This window comes from Thalassophryne amazonica, chromosome 2, assembly GCF_902500255.1.
Source record: "Thalassophryne amazonica chromosome 2, fThaAma1.1, whole genome shotgun sequence".
Classification (NCBI taxonomy): domain Eukaryota; kingdom Metazoa; phylum Chordata; class Actinopteri; order Batrachoidiformes; family Batrachoididae; genus Thalassophryne; species Thalassophryne amazonica.
Genome location: NC_047104.1, coordinates 63,293,566 through 63,320,860, shown reverse-complemented (window position 1 = coordinate 63,320,860; position 27,295 = coordinate 63,293,566).

Below are 27,295 nucleotides of genomic sequence, written 5' to 3'. Positions count from 1 at the left end.
TAGGCGCCCCTGCTTGCTGAGCTGCACAGAACAGAACCAGGGAAAAAGGTTCGGTGGTTCTTCTCTGCGGTTGTCACCCGGAACAGACGCTCTGCTCCACTTTGACTCCGGACGGATCATCCTGCAGTGCTCCCGTTTCTCCACTGTTCCACTCAGCAGGACTGCTGTCTGGTGGCAAAGTCCACTTAGGACGCAGCACAGAACCAGAACTCTGTGCACAGAACAGGCGTTTGAAAGCAAACAGACAGAGTGCAAGAACGGGTTCGAATTTCACCAGAGAGGACAAACTGCCCACTCGTGGAAAAAAAAAAGTTTGCAGAAGGAGAGCCAGTCTATTGAGGGTTTAGAAATTGAGCTGCGTTCACATTACGAGCTGAAGTGACTTGAATCAGATCTTGTTTTTGTGTGCCTGTGTGATGCAGTGTACACTTTAACAAATTACAACATATATGTACTTAATCTAATTTTTGTTAACCCTCACCACATAACCTGGTTGTTTAACAAAATATATAGCTAAATTAACAAAATCTACAATTAATTGTATTGTATTTTACAGTATGTTCTGTTTAATATGTAAACAACTGAGGTATGTTGGGCTGGTTTACCAAACTAGAAGTTAATATAGAATGAATGTGCCAAATCAAATTATTTGATGTGAGATTTGAGTTTCTTACTGTTTTATGAGCCATCTGAACATCTCAAATTTAATTTATGTATTTTTCTTGTTACCTTCCTTTGTGTTTGTGCTCAGAGATCAAATTCAGTTCTGATTTCATTCTGCTTTCTATTTCATCACTGGTGATATGACTGCGAGATCAGATAACGATCACTTACAAACAGGAAAACAAAACAAAAAAGATTTAGGAACAAATATCACAAGGACTCAGAAATGGATGGACTGTCATCAGAAATTGTAACGATGAAACCAGTGCCAGAAGGAAAGTCGGCACTACAGAATCACTGGCATCTACAACAGGTGTCTGTCTTCATATATCAGAAACGTCCAACAGAGGATGTAAACGTAAGATTGATCCACACAGTCAAAAAGATGATCCTTTTGGTGCTACACCATAGTCAATATGACTGACGGTTAACAGATAAATAAATAAGAAAAGGGTGAGGCCACTTTAAACCTTTAAAAATGTAGAACTGTTTTAGGTGATTTTACAAACATCAAGCTAAATATTTAGCTAAATGTTGAAACAAATATGTACCTTAATAAAAGTGCTAATCATTCCTCCCTAAAAGACAGATTAATATAGCAGCTAATGACAGACATTTAGCATGTGAGGGCATGTTTATTCAGATTTGCAAATCTTGGATGTTTCAGGGCTTGACATAAACCAATTTGCCCCACTGGTCCACATAGTGCAGCAGATAAGAGAATATTTAGAGCGAAATCCTGCAAATGGTGATAAAAGCATCAAGTTCGGCAGAAATAGTCCTCAGACAATCCTCTTGTGAAAAAAACGATTGGCCACTTGAATTTTCAGTTGGCGTTCAGGTAGAGGTCAATTGAAGAAATACAGGAGTCAAAATTAAAAGATGCTCCAATCATATTGAAACCTATGCCACATTATTTGCCTGATCATAAAGATTCCAAAAAGGTACACTGTAAAAAATTTGCTGTAAAATTTACAGCAACTACTTGGCAAAAATTAACTAATGAAACTTTAAATATGTTTTACAGTAAAGAGTACTGTACTTTCAATTTACAGTATTTTCTCCATGTACTGTAAGCAAAATACTGTGATATTAGTTGCATTTACAGTACTATGTGTATAACTGTAAAAGAAAAAACATTTAATACTGTGATTATTAGTTGCATTTGCAGTACTATGTGTATAACTGTAAAAGAAAAAGGCATTAAATACTGTGATTATTAGTTGCATTAACAGTACTATGTGTATAACTAAAAGAAAAAAAAAACATTAAATACTGTGATTATTTATAATTACAGTACTTTTTTCACAAAAAATACTGTGATCTCAGTAGCATTCACAAAGCTTGTTTATTTAGTAACCACTTAGTTAACAACAACTAAACGTTAACAACAACTAAACAGAACAAGAAACAGTAAAAACTAGTGCCAATACTGAGGGAAAAACACAGTGTGGGATATCAGCTTCAAATATCAGCTAAATAACAGATCCTTGTTTTGGCTTTTAATGCTTTAAAAACACAACTTTGACCAATTCAATCTGTGTATATGAATACTGTATATCATTCTAATTTCAAAGCTCGTGACCAGTGAATTTAGTAGACTACATATTACACCACAGCTAAAAGACTATATTAATCCTTTAGCCACTTTTTTATTGACCTTCTGAAAAAAAAACAAGTAAAAATATCTAATAGCAAAATGTTCAAGAGTAGTCCAAGCCTAATCACCATGTCCCCCAACATGCACAATGCATTATTAAACTGTCAAAAGGACAGCAGAAGGCCTGTCCCACCACCTCCACACACCTCAGAGCAAATGTTTGTGGTGCTGTTTTTCAGACTGTGCGGTGGCAGCTAAAGTGTAAGTTAGAATGTGCAGTGAGTTTTGATGAGTGTTTTGATTTAAATTGAAAATGACATCTCGTTTTAAGAGGAAACACTTTTTTTAATCACTGCACTATAATCACTTTTATGGTATTTTGTGTTTTGTATCATAATTTTTTATCAAAATGGATATTTAGTGAAACATAATTTGTCACTTGAATCAACAGGAAATATTATTTTTAATGTTAGTAAGTCAAACCTCTTTCCAGTGCATGTTGGCCTCCGCCAGGGCTGCCCTTTGTCACCGGTTCTGTTCATTACCTTTATGGACAGAATTTCTAGGCGCCGTCAGGGTGTAGAGGGGGTCCGGTTTGGGAACCACAGAATCTCATCTCTGCTGTTTGCGGATGATGTGGTCCTGTTGGCTTTGTCAAACCAGGACCTTCAGTGTGCACTGGGGCGGTTTGCAGCCAAGTGTGAAGCGTCCGGGATGACGATCATCACCTCCAAATCCGAGGCCATGGTTCTCGACCGGAAAAAGGTGCCTTGCCCTCTTCAGGTCGGTGGGGTGTCATTGCCTCAGGTGGAGGAGTTTAAGTATCTCGGGGTCTTGTTCACGAGTGAGGGACGGATGGAGCATGAGATCGATAGACGGATCGGTGCAGCGTGGCAGTGATGCGGTCGCTGTATCGGACTGTCGTGGTGAAGAGAGAGCTGAGCAGGGGGGCAAAGCGCTCGATTTACCGATCGATCTACGTTCCGACCCTCACCTATGGTCATGAGATTTGGCTCATGACCAAAAGAACAAGATCGCGAGTACAAGCGGCCGAGATGGGTTTCCTCCGCAGGGTGGCTGGGCACTCCCTTAGAGATAGGGTGAGGAGCTCTGTTACTCAGGAGGAGCTCCAAGTCGAGCCGCTGCTCCTCCATGTCGAAAGGAGCCAGCTGAGGTGGCTTGGGCATCTTTTCCGGATTCCCCCTGGACGCCTCGCTGGAGAGGTGTTCCGGGCACGTCCCATCGGGAGGAGGCCATGGGGAAGACCCAGATCACGCTGGAGGGACTGTGTCTCTCAGGTGGCTTGGGAACGCCTCAGGGTTCCCCTGGAGGAGCTGGGGACGTGTGTGGATCGGGAGGTCTGGGCGGCTTTGCTTGAGCTGCTGCCCCCGCGATCCGACTAGGATAAGCGGAAGAAAATGGATGGATGGATGGATGTTACTACAAGGCTTGTTAAGGCGGAACTCATTTCTCCAACTGGTTAGATCAAGTTTAGGTCTTAATACTGGATAGGATAGGCTTTGGTGGTGTTAACCATTTAATTTTTACTGAAAATTAACCAAACCAAGCCATCTTACAAACTGAACAAAATCAAAGTGTGAATATAGTGTTACACCCGTAACATCTTGTGTGACTGGAGCCACACCACAGAAACCCAGTTTTAGACATGTTTTAAAATCAGTAGAGTCACGTCGCCAAAGCTAATCCTATACCTCCTACAGCATGGTGTATTGAAAACATCCTTTGAAGCAACTAGGGCTGCCACAAAAGATTATTTTGATAATCGACTAGTCACTGATTTATTTTTGCGATTTGTCAACAAATCGGATCATACATAAATTGCCAGTCCGGATCTGGATCACCTCGAAAATTCAGTGGAGTTTTCCATGCTCTAATACGTATCTATCTGTGTTGCAAATTTATGGAGTTAAAATTGTCTCATTAATATTTGTAAATGCAAATTTGGTGAGAATACATAAAGTAGTATTGACACAATTCTTTGAAGCCTATCGAAAGTGAAATCTTGATCCAGAATCTGTTTCCGTATCCAAAATTTAATGGGGTCTTCCATGAACTAATATGTATCTGTGGTGTGCAGTAGTTTAACGTAATCCTACTGACAGACAGGCAGAAAAATTAACGCTGATGATTTTATTATGTCCCTGGAGGATATAATGAACCCAGAGGCCACACACATATTTGGGTGCTTGGATATTGTTTGATATTATCAGAAATAGCAAAAATTAAAATACAATGCTGATTGTGTTTTTTTTTTTTTTTTAAATTGACAAGAGTAGTGTGGATATCAGTGGACATGTCTGCAGTGGCTATGGGCTTGGCAGCAGAATTCCTGGGCTCAGTTAATGATTGCGGGACTTGAATAAATTCATATGTGGCCGAGTTCGATAAATTGCTTGAGCTTTGGCTCGATAGTCCCACCTCTATTTTATTTATTTATTACAAAATAAAATAAACAAGCAGGATTTCTTGATACAAATCATAAATTCCACTTATGACAGAATTCATTCATTCATTTTCAATCGCCACTCATTTTAATTAAGGGTCATGGAGGAGGTGGAGTCTATCCCAGTGGTCACTGGGCAAGAGGCACACTCTGGACAGGCTGCCAGTCTATTGCAGGGCTACTGTTATGTGTCGACGCGGGTTGAGGAGCGGACCTGCGTCAGACGGAACCCAGCGCTACAAATAACCAGAAAAGCGGTTCCAAAAACAATATATTTATTCCACCCGCTGTGCTTAAAAGGTGTAAAAACAAAAATAGCGTCCTTCTGGTGGAGTGACTGTTGGTACGCTCTCCAGCGCCCGCAAGGATCAAAGCTCGGCGTTCCTGGACCCACTACCACCACCAAACACTCCCCAGGTGGACACGACAAACTGACTCTCTGTGAAGCAAAGAAGAGGTGAGGTAAGTCAGCCGTTACAACAATAACTTTCAAAAGCACACGCTATCAGCAACACATTCAGGTCTGTATCTTTTAACTTTATGCAAATGAGCAGCTTCTCACAACAGGTGGAGGATCACTTATCCGCATGCCACAGCAGTGAGAAGCAAGCTGCACAATTCTCATCACAATTCAAGTATACTGTGTAACAAACACCAAGTTACTATCAACAATTAGTCAAACACTTAATCACCTTTGATGTGTGCTGACAGCATGTGTCCTCACCCTTCCTTGCTTCACGGGCTCGATGTGTCAAACCCAGGCGCGGTCCTCAGCGTCTCACAAACGAACATCACAAGGTCGAGTTCCCGGCAGTTCTGCTTGAATCACACATGACTTAAATGCAGAACGCCATCCAATTATCTGCTTCAGCTGAAAGTCTTTAAGGTTGCATGTGAGCACCAGTCACAGGTGCTTCACATGATGTTGATGAGGGTGAGGACTCTTCAGCCAGCACCTTCTCCACAGAAGAATCAGTTTCCATGCCACCTGAAGAGCAAAAAAAGAAAAGAACACCAAAACATCCAGCCACACCCCCCCAACACACAACAGTACCCCCCCATCAACGGGAAGCCTCCCGGCGACCGAACAGACCAGGCCCGAGAACAGCACCTCCCTCCGGGGTCCACGTCAGGAAGCAGACAGCACCATGCTCCTAAGGTCCACCACAGACAGCAGGACAGGCACCGCAGCTGGAAGGCCGGCTGGCATCAACAAAAGCCCCAAAACATTCCCCAGTACAATTCAACACAGAAAAAACATAAAACCCACCCAAAACCTCCCCAGGGGACCGTCCCATCAAACCCCGGGAAGAAAAGAAAAACTCCCAAACGCAAAAACCCAACACAGCCCCACACAATACAAACGTAAATGCATAAAAGAAAAACAACAAACAACTCCCCCAGAATGACCTGCAGAGCCCAACCCCCCCCAGAAGGCCTTCATCGCCAGTTCCAGGAGTAACAGCCAGAACCATAATCCCACAAAGGTCCCCAGGTACATGGAGCAAACGGCGCCCCCCAGAGGACCGTACCATCAACCCCAGGAGGTACCCTCCCCACAACCCCGGAACCCCAGACCCGGTCACACTTGGCTAGTTGGCCCCAAGCCATTCCCCCCCAGAGGACCGTCCCATCAACCCTGGAGGTGGAACCCGGAAGGAAACAGAACAAAATCAAAATCAACCCCCGGAGGACTACCAAAAACAACCCGGGGGGATATAAAACGACCATAAACCCTGTTACTCTCCCCGGCACCCCGAAACCCCAGGTCCCTCCCAGAGCCCTTCGGCAGCTCAATTTTGGCGAACGGCTCAAAATATTAAGCCGGAGAAGGGAACAGGAAAAAACTAACCCAGCTCCAACCCCAAGGCGCAGCAGAGAACCGGAAATGTGTCCGGTGCCCCAACTCGACCATACCCCAGCCTCTCGGGAGGGGTGGAACTACCGAAATGGCGAACGGCAACAGATCGGCCCACCCCTCCGACCGAGGTAAGTCTCCGCTGCACCACACCCCGGCAATACCAATGACGAACGGTACAAAGGCTCACCGAGGCTGGACTGGAACCGGGCCCTAACCAAACCAAAAAAAACGCCTCTAACACCCCCCCCCCCCCCCCTAGGTGCAGAGGTCTTCTGAGAATGCTCAGCGTGACCAGCCTGCACCACCCCACAACCCACAAGACAAACGGTCTTGGGCAAGTGAGGTTGGGGTTAGGGATGTAGAGAAATAAAAAACAACAAATAAAACGACCAACAACCCAAACAGAAAATACCTAAAAACACATAAAAAATTAACGATTAAGTGAGCCCAGGCGGACTTCTAACCGCATAACAATCACTCCACCAGATACGCCTCTGACTCCCCATACAATTATAACCCCTATTTAAAGAAAACAAAACATTTACTCGTGCTAGATTTTTTTTTTATTTTTATGTGTGTATTTTGCCTGTCCCAGAACACTTGGAGATACGTCACCATTATTTCTCTTGACGCTTACGTGTCGGGGCAATACAGGAATCTCTGCTCGTCCGAGCTGCATGGGCTCGTCAACAGGAGGAGCCAGAGGTCCCGTCGAGGAGCCTCAGTGGGGCGAAGAAGAGGCGGCCCAGATTTGTGTCGGGGAAAGCCCCGAGATGAAAAAACCCGCTCTGATGGGCGCTCTCTCACGTCCACGCTCCTTCATCCGATCATCTAGACGAATCACCAACGATATTAGCTCATCTAAATCGTTTGGCTCGTCACGGACTGCCGGCTCGTCTTTTAATGACTAATTTATCCCATCTACAAACATTCCTCGTAAAGCTGCGGCACTCCAACCTGACTGAGCAGAAACCAGAGACATTGCATCACCGCACAAGGCTCCGGACGACAAACAATCGGTTCGGACGCCGAATCTCTGGGTGACGGAGTTATCTGCACTAGAATCGATGATGTCGCAGCTCGAGCAGCAGGAAGCAGAACGGCTTGCGCTGCAAGCTCCGTAACACGGGCGTCTGTTTGTTTAATTTGGTTTGCGAGATGCTGTAATTGCTCCCATATTTTCTCCAAGTGTTCTTGAACTTTTTCAGCAAAAGGAACCGCCTCTGCCGCTGGGTCCATTATGGAATGGCCGGGAACTACTGTTATGTGTCGACGCGGGTTGAGGGGCGGACCTGCGTCAGACGGAACCCAGCGCTACAAATAACCAGAAAAGCGGTTCCAAAAACAATATATTATTTCACCCGCTGTGCTTAAAAGGTGTAAAACAAAAATAGCGTCCTTCTGGTGGAGTGACTGTTGGTACGCTCTCCAGCGCCAGCAAGGATCAAAGCCCGGCGTTCCTGGACCCACTACCACCACCAAACACTCCCCAGGTGGACACGACAAACTGACTCTCTGTGAAGCAAAGAAGAGGTGAGGTAAGTCAGCAGTTACAACAATAACTTTCAAAAGACGCACGCTATCAGCAACACATTCAGGTCTGTATCTTTTTAACTTTATGCAATGAGCAGCTTCTCAACAGGTGGAGGATCACTTATCCGCATGCCACAGCAGTGAGAAGCAAGCTGCACAATTCTCATCACAATTCAAGTATACTGTGTAACAAAACACCAAGTTACTATCAACAATTAGTCAAACACTTAATCACCTTTGATGTGTGCTGACAGCATGTGTCCTCACCCTTCCTTGCTTCACGGGCTCGATGTGTCAAACCCAGGCGCGGTCCTCAGCGTCTCACAAACGAACATCACAAGGTCGAGTTCCCGGCAGTTCTGCTTGAATCACACATGACTTAAATGCAGAACGCCATCCAATTATCTGCTTCAGCTGAAAGTCTTTAAGGTTGCATGTGAGCACCAGTCACAGGTGCTTCACATGATGTTGATGAGGGTGAGGATCTTCAGCCAGCACCTTCTCCACAGAAGAATCAGTTTCCATGCCACCTGAAGAGCAAAGAAAGAAAAATAACACCAAACATCCAGCCACACCCCCCAACACACAACAGCTACTACAGAATTGTAATACAGTGCATCCCGAAAGTATTCACAGTACTTCACTTTTTCCACATTTATTCCAAAATGGCGTAAATTAATTTTTTCCATCAAAATTCTACTTCCAACAACCCATAATGACAACATGAAAAAAGTTTTTTAAGTTATTAAAAATAAAAAACTAAGAAATCACATGTATATAAGTATTCACACCCTTTGCTCAATACTTTGTTGATGCAACTTTGGCAGCAGTTACAGCCTCAAATCTTCTTGAATATGATGCCACAAGCTTGGTGCACCTATCTTTTGGCAGTTTCACCATTTGTCTTTGCAGCACCTCTCAAGCTCCATCAGATTGGATGGGGAGCATCGATGCACAACCATTTCTCTGCACAGATGTTCAATCGGATTCAGGTCTGGATTTTGGCTCGGCCACTCAAGGACATTCACACAGTTGTCCTTAAGCCACTCCTTTGATATCTTGGCTCTGTGCTTAGGGTCATTGTCATGCTGACAGATGACCCTTCACCCCAGTCTGAGGTCAAGAGCGCTCTGGAGCAGGTTTTCATCCAGGATGTCTCTGTACGTTACTGCATTCATCTTTCCCTCAATCCTAACTAGTCTCCCAGTTCCTGCTGCTGAAAAACATCCCCACAGCATGATGCTGCCACCATGCTTCACTGTAGGGATGGTGCCTGGTTTCCTCCAAACATGATGCCTGGCATTCATACCAAAGAGTACAATTTTTGTCTCAGCAGACCAGACAATTTTGCCCTTTATTAAAGAGTGGTTTCCATCTGGCTACTCTACCATACAGGACTGATTGGTCGATTGCTGCTGAGATAGTTGTCCTTCTGGAAGGTTCTTGTCTCTCCACAGAGGAATGCTGCAGCTCTGACAGAGTGACCATCAGGTTCTTGGTCACCTCCCTGACTAAGGTCCTTCTCCAGTCGCTCAGTTTAGACGGGTGGAAGAGTCCTGGTGGATCCGAACTTCTTCCATTTATGGATGATGCAGGCCACTGTGCTCATTGGGACCTTCAAAGCAGCAGAAATGTTTCTGTACCCTTCCCCAGATTTGTGACTCTGAGACAATCCTGTCTCAGAGGTCTACAGACAATTCCTTTGATAAATGAGGGGCTAATGTACTTCATTAGTATCATAGTATTCATTAGACATGAATATAATGTATTTTATTGACGGTAGAAAGTACCGAGATAGCGACATTTACAAGAAGGTGGCCGAAAAGTTACGCAAGCAGGATTCGCACGAATGCCAGACTAAATCAAGCACCAGTGGAAGATGTGCGTCGCTGTTTAGATGGGGATATTCCAAATGATACCAATGACCATGGATACAGGAGTAACGCTGTCTGCTTAAGCATGTAAACAGGTTATTTCTAATGATTCAGAAACTGGAATATTGACCTTAACCCGAATATTAACGGCATGTAAACGTAGTCATTGTCATTATGAAATACTGTGTATAGAATTTTGAGGGAAAAAAAATAATTTAATCCATTTTGGAATAAGGCTGTAACATAAAAAAATGTGGAAAAAGTGAAGCACTTTGAATACTTTGCAGATGCACTGTAGTACAGCTGGAACACTATCTAATATTAATAGAATGACATTGATGAAAGACTGGTGGTTGTGTTTAAGTTATAAAAAATACATTCATCCTCATAATAATAATGTCTTCTGACTCCTCGCTGTCTGGCTACAGGTATGTGTGTGTGTGTGTGGGGGGGGGGGTCCGCTTTTGTTTTTCATGACTAACCAACATCAAATTTACTCGAATAAAGGATCCTAGTCGTACGAGTGCATGACCTGCACATCCTCCCTCCCTGCGTTACACGCATCAATCATATTCTCAGCTGAAATAAAACAACTTGTCTTGGTTTCAGTGGCTGAAAACAACGCACCTGGAGAACTATATTATAGCACTGAGGGACTTCGTTAAAAACACTGCATTCATTCACAAGCAATTTTCATGATAAGGAACCCTGTAGTGGATATAGGGTAAACAATATTTAATTAAATCTGAAATTTAAATACCCCGAAATGGGCACCATCCTGGCAGAAGTGCATGAAAAAATTAATATTAATCAGTCTTAAATCTGAACGTCAAAAGTTCTGAATACAACTGTTAAGCATCTGCCTTCAACTGGACTTGAGACAAACAACTGGCATAATATTTACACATTTATTTATATATTTACATGTGACAAACACACGTGACAGAGATTTTGTGAATATGGATAATGAGTCATAGTTTTATTACTAAGGTGATACGATACATGAGACATACAGATAAAGGGGAAGCAAACAAGAAACTAAATATGAAATTAATAAGTAACTAGTACATTGCCTGTGGGGATCCATGGGCTCTGGATGGGCTAGTGTTTATAAAATAGGTAGCTGCCATTTTTTTCAAGGGTGGTATAAATTATGCAAAGTTTCTATAATGATTTGGAATGGCGTGTGAGTCCACAATGTAATTATTAATGTCCATTGTTCACTGTTGTTACGTAATATCTGTAATTTCTTCAAAAAATATTAGTCCTATCAAGGTTCCGTTTTTGGTGGCATTCATCCTTGACCCAAAATGCGTAAGCATACCAAATGGAAAATGTCAGCTCTCCCCAGTTTCTCCGTGATCTACGCCATACATGCATGCACGCACACATATACACAGAGGCCACTTGGCTTTCAATGTATAGATAAACTTGGTTGGAATTTAGCAGTGAATTTTGGATTTACAAAATTATTGTTATGATTAAGAAAATTAGACAAAGCCATTTTGCATCACTTGACAGCAAAGACCATCAGAACACTTGAAGAATCACTTATCTGGGCTGCTGGGTTGGGTGAAGTGGAAAGTTCTGGTCCAGTTTCCTGGTCGGCCGTTTGCTGGCCTCCTTTATCGACCTGTGTCGGGTAGGGCTGGGTATTGTTAAGAACCTCACGATTCGATTCGATTTCGATTCTTTAGGTTTCGATTCGATTCAATTTCGATTCAATTCAATATTGATTTAAATTCTTCAATGTCGATTCAGTAAGAAGTAGAAGTACACAAATAGTTAAGAGTAACTGTTGGCAATTTTTTAATATTTATTTTCATGCCCATAACACATGTGGTATGTTACTTCACATCTTTGGGCAATAAAACATCTGAAAATAAAACATTAGCAGCACCATAACAGCTCACTTGTGCATATGTAGTACAAAAGTAAAAAACATGACAGTTCTGTATCAAAATGAAAAAGTAAAGTGCCGTTAACTTAAATAAAATATCTTCCCTCCTGGACATTGTGATATACCTCACAACATCTGAAAATAAAAACGTTAGCAGCACCATAATAGCTCACTGTGCATATACAGAACAAAAGTAAAAAAACATGACAGTTCTGTATCAAAATGAAAATAAAGTGCATGTAAACTGTCTTACATCTTGGAAATTGTGATATACCTCAACAACATTTTTTGAATAATAACATCTGAACCACTGAACCATGTCCTTCATTTCTGGTCACATATTAAGTGTACACATGTAGATTTTTGTTAAGGAAAAGCTGGTCTACATGTTCAGGCTTCCGCACTTCTCTGGGCCGTGACAATGTCACCAGCTGTTGAGAAGATTCTCTCAGCTGGTACACTAGTTCCAGGGATACAGAGGTATCGTTTGGCTTGGCATGACAGCAGGGGAATTCCCCCTCGTGTTCCCTCCACCAGTGGAGTGGATTGGTGGAGAGTGGCAGTGGTTTTACCTCTTTTACTCATCACCTCATCTAATGCCTTGTCATCTGCAGTGGACACTGCTACTTGGGTATATGTGTTCCCCAGGAGATCAGCCAGAGCACAAGAGTCCCTTGCTTTCTTTGATGGGGGCACAGGGTCATCAGCTGGCTCTGCCTGCTGCTCCAGCACCTGAACTGCGTCACTGTCGGCTGCATTATTGGCCCACTCTGTTGAAAAAATAAATTAATCACATTAGTAAAGAAGACCTTTAGAATTCTGTGATTATATGTGGGAGTGTACAATGGAGCAAAATTGTTTTACTAAAATTTTGCCAGTGAGTGTTTAAATAATTACAGACTGAGACTGACTGCATTCCATGAGAAAACACAGTACAAATATTCTGTGTGCACACAGTCTGAATCTTCATTCAATATACAGTTGTACTTACAGAGCTTTTATCAGTTGCCTGTTCCTCAGTGAGAGTGATGAGTTTGGTGAAGACATTCTTCTGCTCATCATCTGACAGAAAAGGCAGGGCCTTAAAGCGAGTATCCAGAACTGAGGTTAGAGTGAAATTTGTCTGGTGGCAAAAATTACCTAATCGGTCAGTCTCCAGTGGATTTCGAGCTCTGATCGAATGAGTGGAGAACCACCGAATGCGGGTACACAGCATTTCCAGATGTGAACCACCGAATGCGGGTACACAGCACTTCCAGATGCGAACAGAAGACAAACAGATAATGCATGGATAAAACTAACATCTACCGTACATCACTGGCAAGCTACAAACAAGTACAGGACAAAACGGTAAACAAATGTGCAACCACCGGCGAAGCTCTCCATCTGATGTCTGCTCAAAGTTTTGAGCATGCATAAAACTTTCCATTGGACATCAGCTGACAAGGTACACATTTGACGAATGAAAAAAGGATATGTACAGTACAAAAACCGGCAGGAACGGTATCAAAATTTCGTATCTGTTATGTTTTCTCAGTTTGTCACAGTGTGACTCAGACTTAAGATAGGTAGCACTACCCTCAAAACTTGGCCCTTCATTCTCTGACAAAGATATTGGCATTCGCCCTATTGATGTTTCGAATCCCGCAAAACTTCGAAGAGGTCGCCGCGCTGCGAGATCTCAGTAACATTGAGAACTGCATTGAGACGCTCTGATCGTGCTGCACTTTAACCTCTGCACACGGACAACACCATTAACATCGCAACATAAAACAATTTTTATATTCTGCCTAAAACTCTCATGAATATATTCTCTGGTTTTATAGACGTTGTTATTGCATTTGTTTATGTAAACATATGAGAAGCACAGGCTGTCTCTCCGTTATTTTCAATGGGAGCTGCTGTGAGCTACGTTTGCTTCCTGATCATGTCGTTCTGGGGAAAGTGACGTTTGCTCTTTAACGTCTTAATTATTGTTCTTTACAACATTGTTTGTCCTCTTTGTTCCAGACTAATATATAATATGTCTGAAATTCAGTTTGCGTTTATTAAATTCCACGCAGATTAAACGCAGCAGACATGGATTATTTGTTATAATTGTTTTAGCAAGTTTTCAGGCTATCATGCAATGCAGTCTCTTATTAAAGCTAGAATGCCAGCAATCTTCAATAGATAAAATATAGTCTGAAGTTTAATATATATAAACTACATCATATTTAGAACAGATTAAAATTTTTGGGGAATTTTTAATTTGTGGGAACATACATAATTTGAGGGAAATCCATAGCGTATTTCGCCCCAGCGAACGTCAAAACCTGCAGACGAATTCAAGCCGGAGGTGTTTCTGCGCTTGCGCAGATGCACTTAATAACTCAGATAATAACAGACTCAGATAATAACCATAACTGTACACAGTCAGACACCGGTCACCAGGCAACTCACCTGTCCAAAAGCAGCGATGCAAAATCCTCGTGAGTTCGACTGCCAGTCTTCTGTCACTGCAGCTAGAGGTGAACCCCCCCATGTGACCTGTGACATCACCCTGATGGCGTCCTGACTTTCGAATTTTTGGCATGTGCCAATAATTCAGAATTTGTTTCGATATGGACGAATTTTAATCATGTTCAGACTAATATTTTGGGAATCCTTTATATTGACACTAACAAACAAAATTACTTTGGTCCCCATCAAAATTATAACAATCGTCTCAATTTCAATATGCTTCCTGGCACTCTAGCTTTAATGTGACCAAAAGCATAAAAAAAATTACATTTTGTTGTATAATATTCATTTACAATTGTCATCATGTGGTTTCTCTATGTTGTTTGACTGCAGCGACTCTCTGGCGCGCAAGGGATTATGGGATACGTCAATAGGGCGAATTGCCAAACACTTCTGCCTAGCGGCCTTGTGACTCCGGCACTTCCCACCCTTACCAAAAAATAGTACTGATAAGTATATAAAAAGTAAACTAGAAGTATACTTGAAACATACTTGCATATACTACTTTTTGGTAAGGGCAGGCACCTTTCTATCTCCACTTGACAATGCATTTCGTAATTACGGTGTGGTATGAATAACTACTTTATCCTCTGTATTTAGAATTTTGTATCTTGTAAATATGACTTACTCTCATAAACATGACTTGTAAGAGCAAGTGTCAATGAATAATAGTTAAGGACAGTTTGGTGGTGGATAATTTTCACCTGGCGGAATGATGTTCAATTTATCATTTCACATTCCCTCCATTTTTGCGGGGGGGGGGGGGGTGGAGGAGAGAGAGAGAGAGAGACATTCTTCAGCCGGGAAGCGGAGCCTGAGTCTGGGCAGTTGGAGCAGCTCTGTCTGCCCTCCATCACTGTGTCCGTCTTCTCCCGCTTTGGACTACAGATAGACACCTACCTCCTGTGACACAGCACCTGCTGACAATATGCGACTGTGACGGCGGGGGTGTCACCGCTGCAGCCGACAAAACCCCGTTTTTTCAACGTTAAAAGCCACCGTCATCCAACCCTCTTAAACGCCAACAGGGGGGAAGAAAGAGGAGAGGAAGAGGCGCGCGCGGACAGTGGCATGGAGGAGAGGGGTGCGCGTGTTTTGCTCACGGAGGCAGGGCGGAGGGATGTGGAGCGGTGCTGTGAGCTCTGGTATTAGCAGGCAGCTGCGCACCGAACCCGCCCTCCCCGCCTCAGCACCGCCGCTGGGCTCCCACCGACCGTCCCTTTTCGTCCGGGGGATTCGGCTCCACGGCTCGCCGTGCTCACTGTCACCGGAGCCCTGCGCAGTGGATTTTTTTTTGACACCACCAGGTATGTGCCAGCGGCGTAGCCCGTTCGTATTTGCATCCCAACTGTTTGACATCATCCTATTTCTTCTTGTTGCTTCCCTCTGTGGCCCTGTCAGTGGATTAATGGAAGTAGATACGGTCAGATCCGCACATGTAGCTGGGGGGGACAATCTCATCGAATCTGGTGAAAACGGTGTTGATTCCACAAATTTCTCATCCTCACCGTTTCCCCGTGGTGTTGTGCAACAACATGAACGCATGAAGGCATGTGAGCGTCGCTGTTGTTTCACCCGAGCAAACGTGCTGGTGCTTATTGTCGAGTATCGAAATAACAACACTTAAATGTATGATTGGAGACAGTCTGTTGTAATGTTGGCACACTTCCTGGAGCTGCAGGCAGATATTTTCCTGTTAGGAAATGTGTTGGAGGGGGTGCAAAAAAAAAAAAAAAAAAAAAAAAAGGCAAAATGCGTGTGAGGATGGATGGGCGTGTGGGCAGCATGATGTGAGGATGCACTCCCAGCTTAACCCACACTGCCTGTGCTCATCTCTCAGAGCAGCATGCACAAAATCCTGCTGGAAAGCAGTAATGCATGAAGTCTTGTGTCATTCTGGAGACGTGACGTAACACTCGAGCCCCTCTTTGCATGCATCTCTAAAGGTTTCTGCAAAAAAAAAAAAGAACAAAAAATTCAGTGTCACCAAAAATGGTGACAAAGTAACGAGCTCATCACAGCATTAGTGTAATGGTTTGCAGAATAACAGCCTGCAATTAGCATACTTAAAACGAGCAGATTGTACGACTGTCAGAAATAGGTTAGCATGCCTCCAACTGACACCCATTTTCATTAAAGCGGAAAAGCACAAGTTCAAATGAAAGAAATACCATCTTTTAGAGTGCTGTGCTAATTGGTTGCATTAACAAATGGGCTCCCTAGACATTGATGCAGGGCTCTAGGGGAGCAGTGTTTCAGAAGTGGGTGTGGCAGAAGTCCTTTCTCTGGAGGATTTGCCAGCCTGACTCACACATGGGAGGGGCTCCACTTCAGGACCACAGGAATTCCCATGTTTTCCTCCAGAAAGTGGTCTGACTCATTTTGGAGATGTTATACGTTTCCTTTTTGGTTAAGTTATGTTATAGGCAGTACAGTGGTTTAGTGGTTAGCACTGTTGCTTCAAAGTGAGAAGTTTCCAGGTTTGCTTACGACCTGGTCCTTTGTGTTTGCAGTTTGCATGTTCTCCCTGTGTTCCCGTGGGCTTCCTCCCACTTCCAAAGACATGCAGGTTGGATGAATCATTGCGAAATTGAATGTAGGTGCGAGTCAGAATGTGAATGTGTTTGTCTCTTTGTATGTGGCCCTTCAATGGACTGGTGTCCTGTCCCCACCTCACACCCTTGGCTCCATCCACACGGGAACAGATTTAGGTGTATCTGCATTAGTTTTATACCTTTTTGGCATTTCATCCACACGTAAAAGCCATTCTGGGCAGCGGGAAATGTTACTTTGAAATCAGGTCCCAGAGTGGGTAAATCTGAAAATGCTGGATTTGCGTTTCCATGTGCACAAGCAATACTGAATGTTTCTGAAACAATGAAGTCACAGCACCACCTGTCTAATCACAGTGGCTCATAATTAATCACTTGATGTTGTTGTTAACCCTCAAGCGACCAAGCTATTTTAGTGACTAATATGGTGGGATAATTATAGCATCTAATATAGAAGAAAGAGTGATGAGCAAATATGCCAATACTTTAACACTAATCTCAATAAACCTATCAGTCATCCTTTGTGACAATCATGAGGTATTTTAATTTTCACTCTGGGCGTCAAGTATCAGTCTTAATGCATGTGCACCTGTAAATCTTGCTATTCTTGGACTGTCGGCCATGCTTCCTTGCAAACAGTAAAATATAATGATTAGAGTTGGCACATTAGAATACCATCTGAAGCTATAATGTCAAAAATCACATTGCTCTTCTCGAGGTCATAAGTGACCAGGCACAAGTTGGAATATACTTGCCACATATATCGGCTGATCCTTACAGAATTCTGTGAACAAATGCAAGACAAATAAATTGACGCATTCATGGCAGGAAACTTCTTTCAGATTAAAATGAGGAAAATGGCGCACAAAAATACATGTCCAGTGTCATAAATTACCCCACTCAGTTGCTTGAGGGTTAGGGCCCCTTCACACATAACATGAAAGATGCAGAAACCAGAAGAAAATCTGCGAACCAAAAACAAAATGGGGAACCGCAAAACATTCCACCTGCTGTCCGGAGGGACGTACGGTCCTACAGGCATGCACGTTACCGCAGTTACTGTTTCGTGTTCACACCCAAACACAGTGCGAGCACATGGAAAGTTGCACGCACAGTAGCGGAGCAAAAAATTAATAAAACACCACAATTTATAATACTTAATTCCTGTTATAAAGAGCAGACTTAGGCTCCGCCTAGACGTACACCAGGAAGCAATGAAATGATGTGGATTGCTAGTCTCCCTTTTATGTTTTACACAAATTACCTAATGCACTCCTCACATGAAGACATCAGCTGGGCTCCCATCTCATGAATAGCCGACTCTCGTGTCTGAACGCATTAGACGGCATGGTGTGTCCCGCGTGCAGTCATCCAATGGTGATCGCGTTGCAAATGTGATAGTGTTTTAATTATTACAATGTGGGGAAATCCCGCAGTGACATGTGCCTTGCAGTTTGCAGGTCACAGGGAGACATGCCCCCTTTGTCAGTGGATGTCGCTGTTGTGGGAAAAAAACCCACACAACATAAAAAAAAAAATAGCAATACAAGTATGATCCATCTATTCCTCTGTAGATGACCCATGGTCATTGATGTACAGTCAGAAATGACATGAATGAAGCAGTGCGCTCTTATGTCCACAATCTGCTGGCCTGGTGTGTCCAGCAGGCGCCACGCGTGTGTCCAGCGAGCGGCGTGTGTGTCCAGCGAGCGGCACACGTGTGAGCCGCTCGCCGAAGGAGAGTCACCGCGTCATGTGGACCGTAGTTCACGTGGGTGACGTGACATTTAGATCCCCAGCTGTGTGTTCACATGATCAGACGGTCCTTTTCACATGGAGGAGCCTGCCAGTGTGCGGGCTGCTCCAGCCCGTGCAAAAGCGATATATGTATTTATGTATTTCCACGTGAGGACAGTAGACACACGCATGCGCCTCACGGTGTAGAGTTGTAAGGTCATGTCCTTCAAAACACTGTATGTGTTCTCTAGCTGGGGCTCGCGGACCCGGAGAACTCAAGCGCAGCTGCTCTTTGGGCCACACCCACCTGTTTCTGCAGTGCACAGAACAAAGTGTCACTCTCTGTTTCTGTGTTCTGTGATCATTTGTTTTAGTTATTTGTTATGTAATTGTGTATGTAGTTATTGTAGTAATTAATTATATACCTGTGCTGGCTGTGGTCCCTGTGTTTTTAATGTAACATGTCGTGTGCACTGAGCTGCCATTTGCAGTGAGTGACTGGCTGGGCATCAGTTGAGAGGCACCTTGCCCTGCTGTGTGCGCTCAGACGCGGCTGGCTGGTCCCCATGTGATTATGGCTGTACATACATACCAGCATTTCATGCAAGTGTGCTCGCCCTGCACGCAGCATGTGCTGGGGGGGTGCAAAAAGATATGCATGCCACATGTGTTGCATGGGGGGGGGCACAATGCATTCACACATGTGCGATACACACGCACACCACATGTGTTGAGGGGGTGCGACACTCTGGCATGCCACTTAGGTTATGCTTTCGTGTGTCAATTAAACACTTTTCACAGACAGCTCAAACATGGTCGCCTGCTGTCTCCTATCGTGCTGGGAGTGCGAATAGCTACACCTTTTCTAAGTGCCTGGCTAGTGGTGTTAGATAAAAATTCAGTAAGGTATGTCTTCTAGAATATATTCCATTTCTGAGGTAGAACTCTACCAGTGTATACTAAGGTATATCTAATTATCATATACCTATAAATGATACGCCAATATGATTGGATAAAACACTAAAGAATAAATAGCAAGACACCCTTTTCGCGGACGGGTAATATTTTTCATACCACCCGCGTAATCAGCCAATCAGGTGTCACTTACAATTCTTTCCGCCTCGCTTAGAAAACAGCGCTTGGAACTTGAAGTGGATGGATGATGAAAGAAGCAAAACACCTTCGCAATTTGTCGATATTTTGATGAATTTCTTCATTTACAGCAGCTTCATTAAACAAATGTACTTGAATGATTATCAGCACAGCGACGAGCTTACAGGCTAACCTCCGCTAACACTAGAAGATAGTTTCCAGTTATGGCTTCTGAAACAAGAGAGAAAAAAAGAAACAGCACCGTTCAGCTGAAGCATTAGCGGACGTAAAATATACTGTCTGTTAACAGCTTCACCTCTTGTTCCACGTGTGTATTTCCCACCGGTGTCACGTACGTGTATAAAGCCATATTCATTGGTGAACAACTTGATAACTGATAATATCTAAAAAAGAAGAGTAGAATAGAGTAGAGTAGAGCAACTTAGATGCCTGGTCTTGAGAACCAGGGATGGTAGGTTTTGAAAAGCTTTTTTATCCCATGGGAACTCTCGCTACCCACCCAAGCGGCTCAAGGAAAATGGACATATCATAAGACATATATAATCAAATCAAATCAATTTATTTATATAGCCGCCAAATCAATTTATTTATATAGCGCCAAATCACAACAACAGTTGCCCCAAGGCGCTTTATATTGCAAGGCAAAAGCCATACAATAATTACAGAAAAACCCCAACGGTCAAAACGACCCCCTGTGAGCAAGCACTGGCGACAGTGGGAAGGAAAAACTCCCTTTTAACAGGAAGAAACCTCCAGCAGAACCAGGCTCAGGGAGGGGCAGTCTTCTGCTGGGACTGGTTGGGGCTGAGGGGAGAGAATCAGGAAAAAGACATGGCAGTGGAAGAGAGCAGAGATCAATCACTAATGATTAAATGCAGAGTGGTGCATACAGAGCAAAAAGAGAAAGAAACAACACAGTGCATCATGGGAACCCCCCAGCAGTCTAAGTCTATAGCAGCATAACTAAGGGATGGTTCAGGGTCACCTGATCCAGCCCTAACTATAAGCTTTAGCAAAAGGAAAGTTTTAAGCCTAATCTTAAAGTAGAGAGGGTGTCTGTCTCCCTGATCCGAATTGGGAGCTGGTTCCACAGGAGAGGAGCCTGAAAAGCTGAAGGCTCTGCCTCCCATTCCTACTCTTAAAAACCCTAGGAACTACAAGTAAGCCTGCAGTCTGAGAGCGAAGCGCTCTATTGGGGTGATATGGTACTAAGAGGTCCCTAAGATAAGATTATTATTATTATAAGTAAGAAGAAGAATTTTAAATTCTATTCTAGAATTAACAGGAAGCCAATGAAGAGAGGCCAATATGGGTGAAATATGCTCTCTCCTTCTAGTCCCCGTCAGTACTCTAGCTGCAGCATTTTGAATATAATAACAAAATAGAATTCATGTATATAAGTGATATTTACATAAGGGTAATAAACAACATATACAAGAAATACGTTTGTTATATAATATTATAGGAGTAAGCTTCTAAAAACTAAAATTTATACTAAAATATTAATACAGGAGAAAATTGTAGTATATGTATACTAGTCTGTAGACTAGAAGTAAAATTAAATTATAGCTAGTAGGCTAAGCTTTAAATATGGTATATTATTATTATAGAAACAGAAGCTACGATGTAATATGTTAGGTATCTGTCTAAAGTAAAACCTGTTAGCTTACTATTGGATGTTCGTGTTAGATGTTCGTGTGTGGCACCTGGAATTTGGCCGACACCTGACGAGAGAGGGGTTGAATGGGCACTCGCAAGGCATTCGCTGTATGAGGGGTTTCAGGTGGCTCTGATTTTTCACGAGTGGCATACGATTCCTTCTTCGTGCGCCAGTCAGCTTGAATTGTGTTATGTGTGAAGGGGCCGTTAATAATATAAAAACGTTTTTCCTCTTGGTGGATTATTAAATGGATTTTTCACAGTGAGCAGAAAGCCAAAAGCTGAGTCTGTGGTGAAAACCGCTGAGTAATCTGCATCCTGATAACTGTTCGAGATGACAACCTGTAGCATCAACTAACAACCTGTCATCACGGTAGACAAAATGAGCTAAAATTCATTAAACCTTTTTCCGCATTTCTGTACAGTGCATTCAGTTTGGATTTATTTTGTACATTTTTTTTTAGTTTATGTGCTGAGGATCAGGGCTCATTATAGCTGGTCACTTAAAATCATCTCAAATATTTTTCATTGTGGTGCAGTTAGGGAGTGCACGCAGTCTGTCCCTGTCAGTCTGTCAAGTCTGTTAGATTATTTCTGTATGAAACAGCTTCCACTGGAGCTCAGCTGATGAAGGGTGAAGGTAAAAGTGTTGATTTCCATTACTTCCTTGTACACGCGCACACATGCTTAGTGACATGTTCAAGTCTGTGACAGCAGTGCACATACATGGGCATATAACCTACACAGCCTTGAGTGCAGTTTAGAAATCCGTGGCCTCAGATTTCTAAACTGTGGGTACATATTCACTGTTTGGTTTGTTTACAACTGTAGTTCCCAATTCGCTGCCTTGCGAATAGCTGATAGGAAATTTTTCCGCAAGCTGCCTTGCGAATAGCCACTTCCTATATTAATACGTAAATTAATGTTTATGTGGACTCAGCATCCTTTTTCTTTATTTCCATCATTTGTAAAATTCAAAGTTAGTCTGTGTGGCAGTCCAGTCGGAAGAGGGCAAAAGTGAGTTTTCTGAACCAGAAAACAGTTGTGTGACTTTCTTTCAGTCCCTGCAATGGTTAAAAAAACAAAACTGTTTTTTTCATGTCTGTGTTGTTTTCCAACCAGAAAGTCCAGTGAAAGGAGCTAATTATCCGATGGTCCATTTTTCTGCTGATCACTTGATGTCGTCTACTTGAATGACAGAAAAAGATAGATCCAAACTGAAGTGTGGAAAATTAATCTAGTATTTAGTTCCTTTTTGGCACGTAGCTTCTCTCTCTGTTATTTTCCAGCTGTAGAAAGTCCAATGAATGACATAAAAACACATGCGCACACACTCACACGAACACAGTGCCACCTACAGACCTACCATGTACCATATGTACTACAGTTTTTTTGGTTAATTTGGGCGTTTTAGTGTGGACGCAAATAAATCTTGAAATGTTGCTGTGCTTACGGAACACTATTTGAAAACAAAGGTTGTTTTGTAGACGTGTGGACAAGGCCTGTGACTCCTGGGATAGGCTCCAGTCCCACATGACTCTTATCTGGAATAAGTGGGATTAGATAATGGATGGATAGCAGGGTGTGTAAGTGTCAGGCTGCGTACGTTATATGGAAGACTCACCCATTTCAGATTGTTTATGCTACGTTTACACATAACGACGACAAGTCACGAATGCCACAAAAGTATGCATTCTTGGCCGCTGATCACGAATGTGATGATTCGGGCAGAGGCGTCAGGTGTCCTCAGGAACTGCTGCAACCTGTTACCACATGTTACGATTAATGGCATGTGTTGCTGGTGAATTATCAGGAACCATTACGCACGGTCAAGATAGTGTTTCCGCGTTGTTGCGCGCTATTGTGTACGCTGTTACGCTATTGTGCGTAACAGCGCATCGTTAAGTTCTGTCACGTTGTGAACGAGGTGAATTGTCTCCACACACACCCATATTCATCCAACTGAATTCAGATCGCTCCAGTTTTTCAGAAGAACTTTGTGACTGCATGCGTATTTGGGCTCTGTGCCATGGAGTGGCACAGAGAGGAGGAGGAGGACAGAGCCAGATGTGTGGCTTCATGCGGCTGTTGTCTCACGGATTTTCCCAAACATCAGGCACATGCAGCAGGTGGAACACCTGCAGGAGCGCGCTGAAGAGCACTGAAATTAGACTTTTAGCCGACTTGGTGTCAGCAGTCAAACTAAATGCAGTGCAGCAGGGTTTAATTGTGCGCGCGCTTCTTCCTCCGCCGGACTGCAGGAGGTGCAGAAATGTCTGGCTGCACGTGAGTCTCCTCTGGTTCCTCTGGCTCAGACTTGTTCTCCCGCTCATCAGTTACAACAGCAGGTGGAACACCTGCAGGAGCATCCTGAGGAGCTTCAGCAGGAACTGTGGAACGACATTTGGAGCTGAATTTAATTGTGCGCACATGACAGAAAACTGATTTGTTGTGGCGCGCAGTGAAATTGACGCCGCGTTAGAAGTCATGTCAGAACTTGACAGTTTCCGTGTCAGTTCATAATAATGCATGACAGTTTGGGCTCCAAGAACCATCACAGGAACCACTACGAACGTTGTCACATTTTATTAAGGATCACTACTCATCAAGACGGATCAATATGCTCAGTTGCGACCTCCACGACGTGAGACGAAATGAGGGTGGTGTGTGACATTCGTGGAAGATTTTTTTGACAGGCAAAAACATGCTCCACGAATATCAATATCACGCACCAACATGCACTATTAAGAAACCTATTCAGATGCGTTAAGTCACATTAAGAATGTCAGGAATGTGTCACGAATGACAGAAAAATGACATCTTGGTTATGTGTAAACGCACCTTTACTTGTGAGGCAAAGAGAAGTCTTATGTAGCTTGTACATGCATCGAGAGACCATTGCTACCACATAATGTTTACCGTACTACAACATATGATATACCAGAATTTTTCCTGGATATACCTTTTTTTCAGGAAAATTGGTATAATGTTCTGGGAAATGGATGTGCTCATGGCTGTTTTCGTGGTTTTATGTGGCTTGTTTGCAGTGTTGCCACAGTTACTTTGAAAAAGTAATCCAATTACTGATTACTGATTACTCCTTGAAAAAGTAACTTAGTTACTTTACTGATTACTCAATTGTAAAAGTAACTAAGTTAGATTACTAGTTTTTAGTTACTTTTCCCAGCTGCCGACAACAACCCTCTGCCACCTCAACATGACAATGATACCTGTTTTGCCAAAACTCACTTTATAGTCACCCTTCTTGACTTCAATGAAAATAAATACTTGTTTTATAAAAAGTAAAATAAAGACCTCTTTCTTGACCTCATATTTAACTGTTGACAGCACTGTAACAGTAAAACTTGCAATTTTGAACCTACATTGTTTATAAATGTAACTATTAAATTCTAACATTTTTCTAACATTTAAATTCTCTCTAAACATTTTACTTGTCGAAATTATTATTATTTTAAGCAATATTAGTAGTTGTAGTAAAAAACGGCTTCAAAACTGGACCTTTAATCTAGGGGTGTTGTGGGGGAGGGGGGCACATCCCTGCCCCACGTCCCCATCCCACCTGGATTCACCCCTGCTTTGGCGTTTGAGCACAAAGAATGGATAACATTTATTTATGCAGAAAACATGACCAGATTTACAGGTAAGAAAGTTTTATTGCGTTTTCACATCATGTGGTCCTCAGAAAGAGTGTTTAGGTGCATTTGAGTGGAAAATAGTGTTAGTTGTTGACGCGTCGCGGAGGATCAGGTGTTTTTAACGAGACGATACGGAGCGGCTCAGATCAGAATTCTAAATAAAGGAGGAAAAAAAGTATAAAAATGTCTTTGTAAAGCTCAGTGCAGGTGTGCTGATCACCACGCTTTAAGAGGTGAGGACGAGTCGAGCAGCTGCAAAAAACCGCAGATGAAAAGCTCACAGCTCGCTTAAAGTGGGCCGTTCAGTCGAACCCCGACCTCCTGCCCACGGACCAAGTTTAATGCTGCTATCGACCCACAATGAAAAATAATAGTAACGCACAGTGACATGGAGAAGTAACTTTAATCTGATTACTGATTTGGAAAGATTAACGCGTTAGATTACTCGTTACTAAAAAAAGTGGTCAGATTAGAGTAACGCGTTAGTAAGTAACGCGTTACCGGCATCACTGCTTGTTTGACTGAGTGATCAGACGCGGCTTTTGATGCGGGTGAAGCAGGCAGCGCATTTTTTTCATGACACACAAGGGGGCAGCACAAAGACTTTAAAAAAAATAATCATGCACCTGCGCTGCAAAGCGGTGATCATATCACTGTGTGGGGAATTAGCAAATTGGCGCCCCCTCCCTGCAGCTGTAGGCGCCCCTGCTTGCTGAGCTGCACAGAACAGAACCAGGGAAAAAGGTTCGGTGGTTCTTCTCTGCGGTTGTCACCCGGAACAGACGCTCTGCTCCACTTTGACTCCGGACGGATCATCCTGCAGTGCTCCCGTTTCTCCACTGTTCCACTCAGCAGGATCCTGCTGTCTGGTGGCAAAGTCCACTTAGGACGCAGCACAGAACCAGAACTCTGTGCACAGAACAGGCGTTTGAAAGCAAACAGACAGAGTGCAAGAACGGGTTCGAATTTCACCAGAGAGGACAAACTGCCCACTCGTGGAAAAAAAAAAGTTTGCAGAAGGAGAGCCAGTCTATTGAGGGTTTAGAAATTGAGCTGCGTTCACATTACGAGCTGAAGTGACTTGAATCAGATCTTGTTTTTGTGTGCCTGTGTGATGCAGTGTACACTTTAACAAATTACAACATATATGTACTTAATCTAATTTTTGTTAACCCTCACCACATAACCTGGTTGTTTAACAAAATATATAGCTAAATTAACAAAATCTACAATTAATTGTATTGTATTTTACAGTATGTTCTGTTTAATATGTAAACAACTGAGGTATGTTGGGCTGGTTTACCAAACTAGATTAAGTTAATATAGCAATGAATGTGCCAAATCAAATTATTTGATGTGAGATTTGAGTTTCTTACTGTTTTATGAGCCATCTGAACATCTCAAATTTAATTTATGTATTTTTCTTGTTACCTTCCTTTGTGTTTGTGCTCAGAGATCAAATTCAGTTCTGATTTCATTCTGCTTTCTATTTCATCACTGGTGATATGACTGCGAGATCAGATAACGATCACTTACAAACAGGAAAACAAAACAAAAAAGATTTAGGAACAAATATCACAAGGACTCAGAAATGGATGGACTGTCATCAGAAATTGTAACGATGAAACCAGTGCCAGAAGGAAAGTCGGCACTACAGAATCACTGGCATCTACAACAGGTGTCTGTCTTCATATATCAGAAACGTCCAACAGAGGATGTAAACGTAAGATTGATCCACACAGTCAAACAAGATGATCCTTTTGGTGCTACACCATAGTCAATATGACTGACGGTTAACAGATATAAATAAATAAGAAAAGGGTGAGGCCACTTTAAACCTTTAAAAATGTAGAACTGTTTTAGGTGATTTTACAAACATCAAGCTAAATATTTAGCTAAATGTTGAAACAAATATGTACCTTAATAAAAGTGCTAATCATTCCTCCCTAAAAGACAGATTAATATAGCAGCTAATGACAGACATTTAGCATGTGAGGGCATGTTTATTCAGATTTGCAAATCTTGGATGTTTTCAGGGCTTGACATAAACCAATTTGCCCCACTGGTCCACATAGTGCAGCAGATAAGAGAATATTTAGAGCGAAATCCTGCAAATGGTGATAAAAGCATCAAGTTCGGCAGAAATAGTCCTCAGACAATCCTCTTGTGAAAAAAACGATT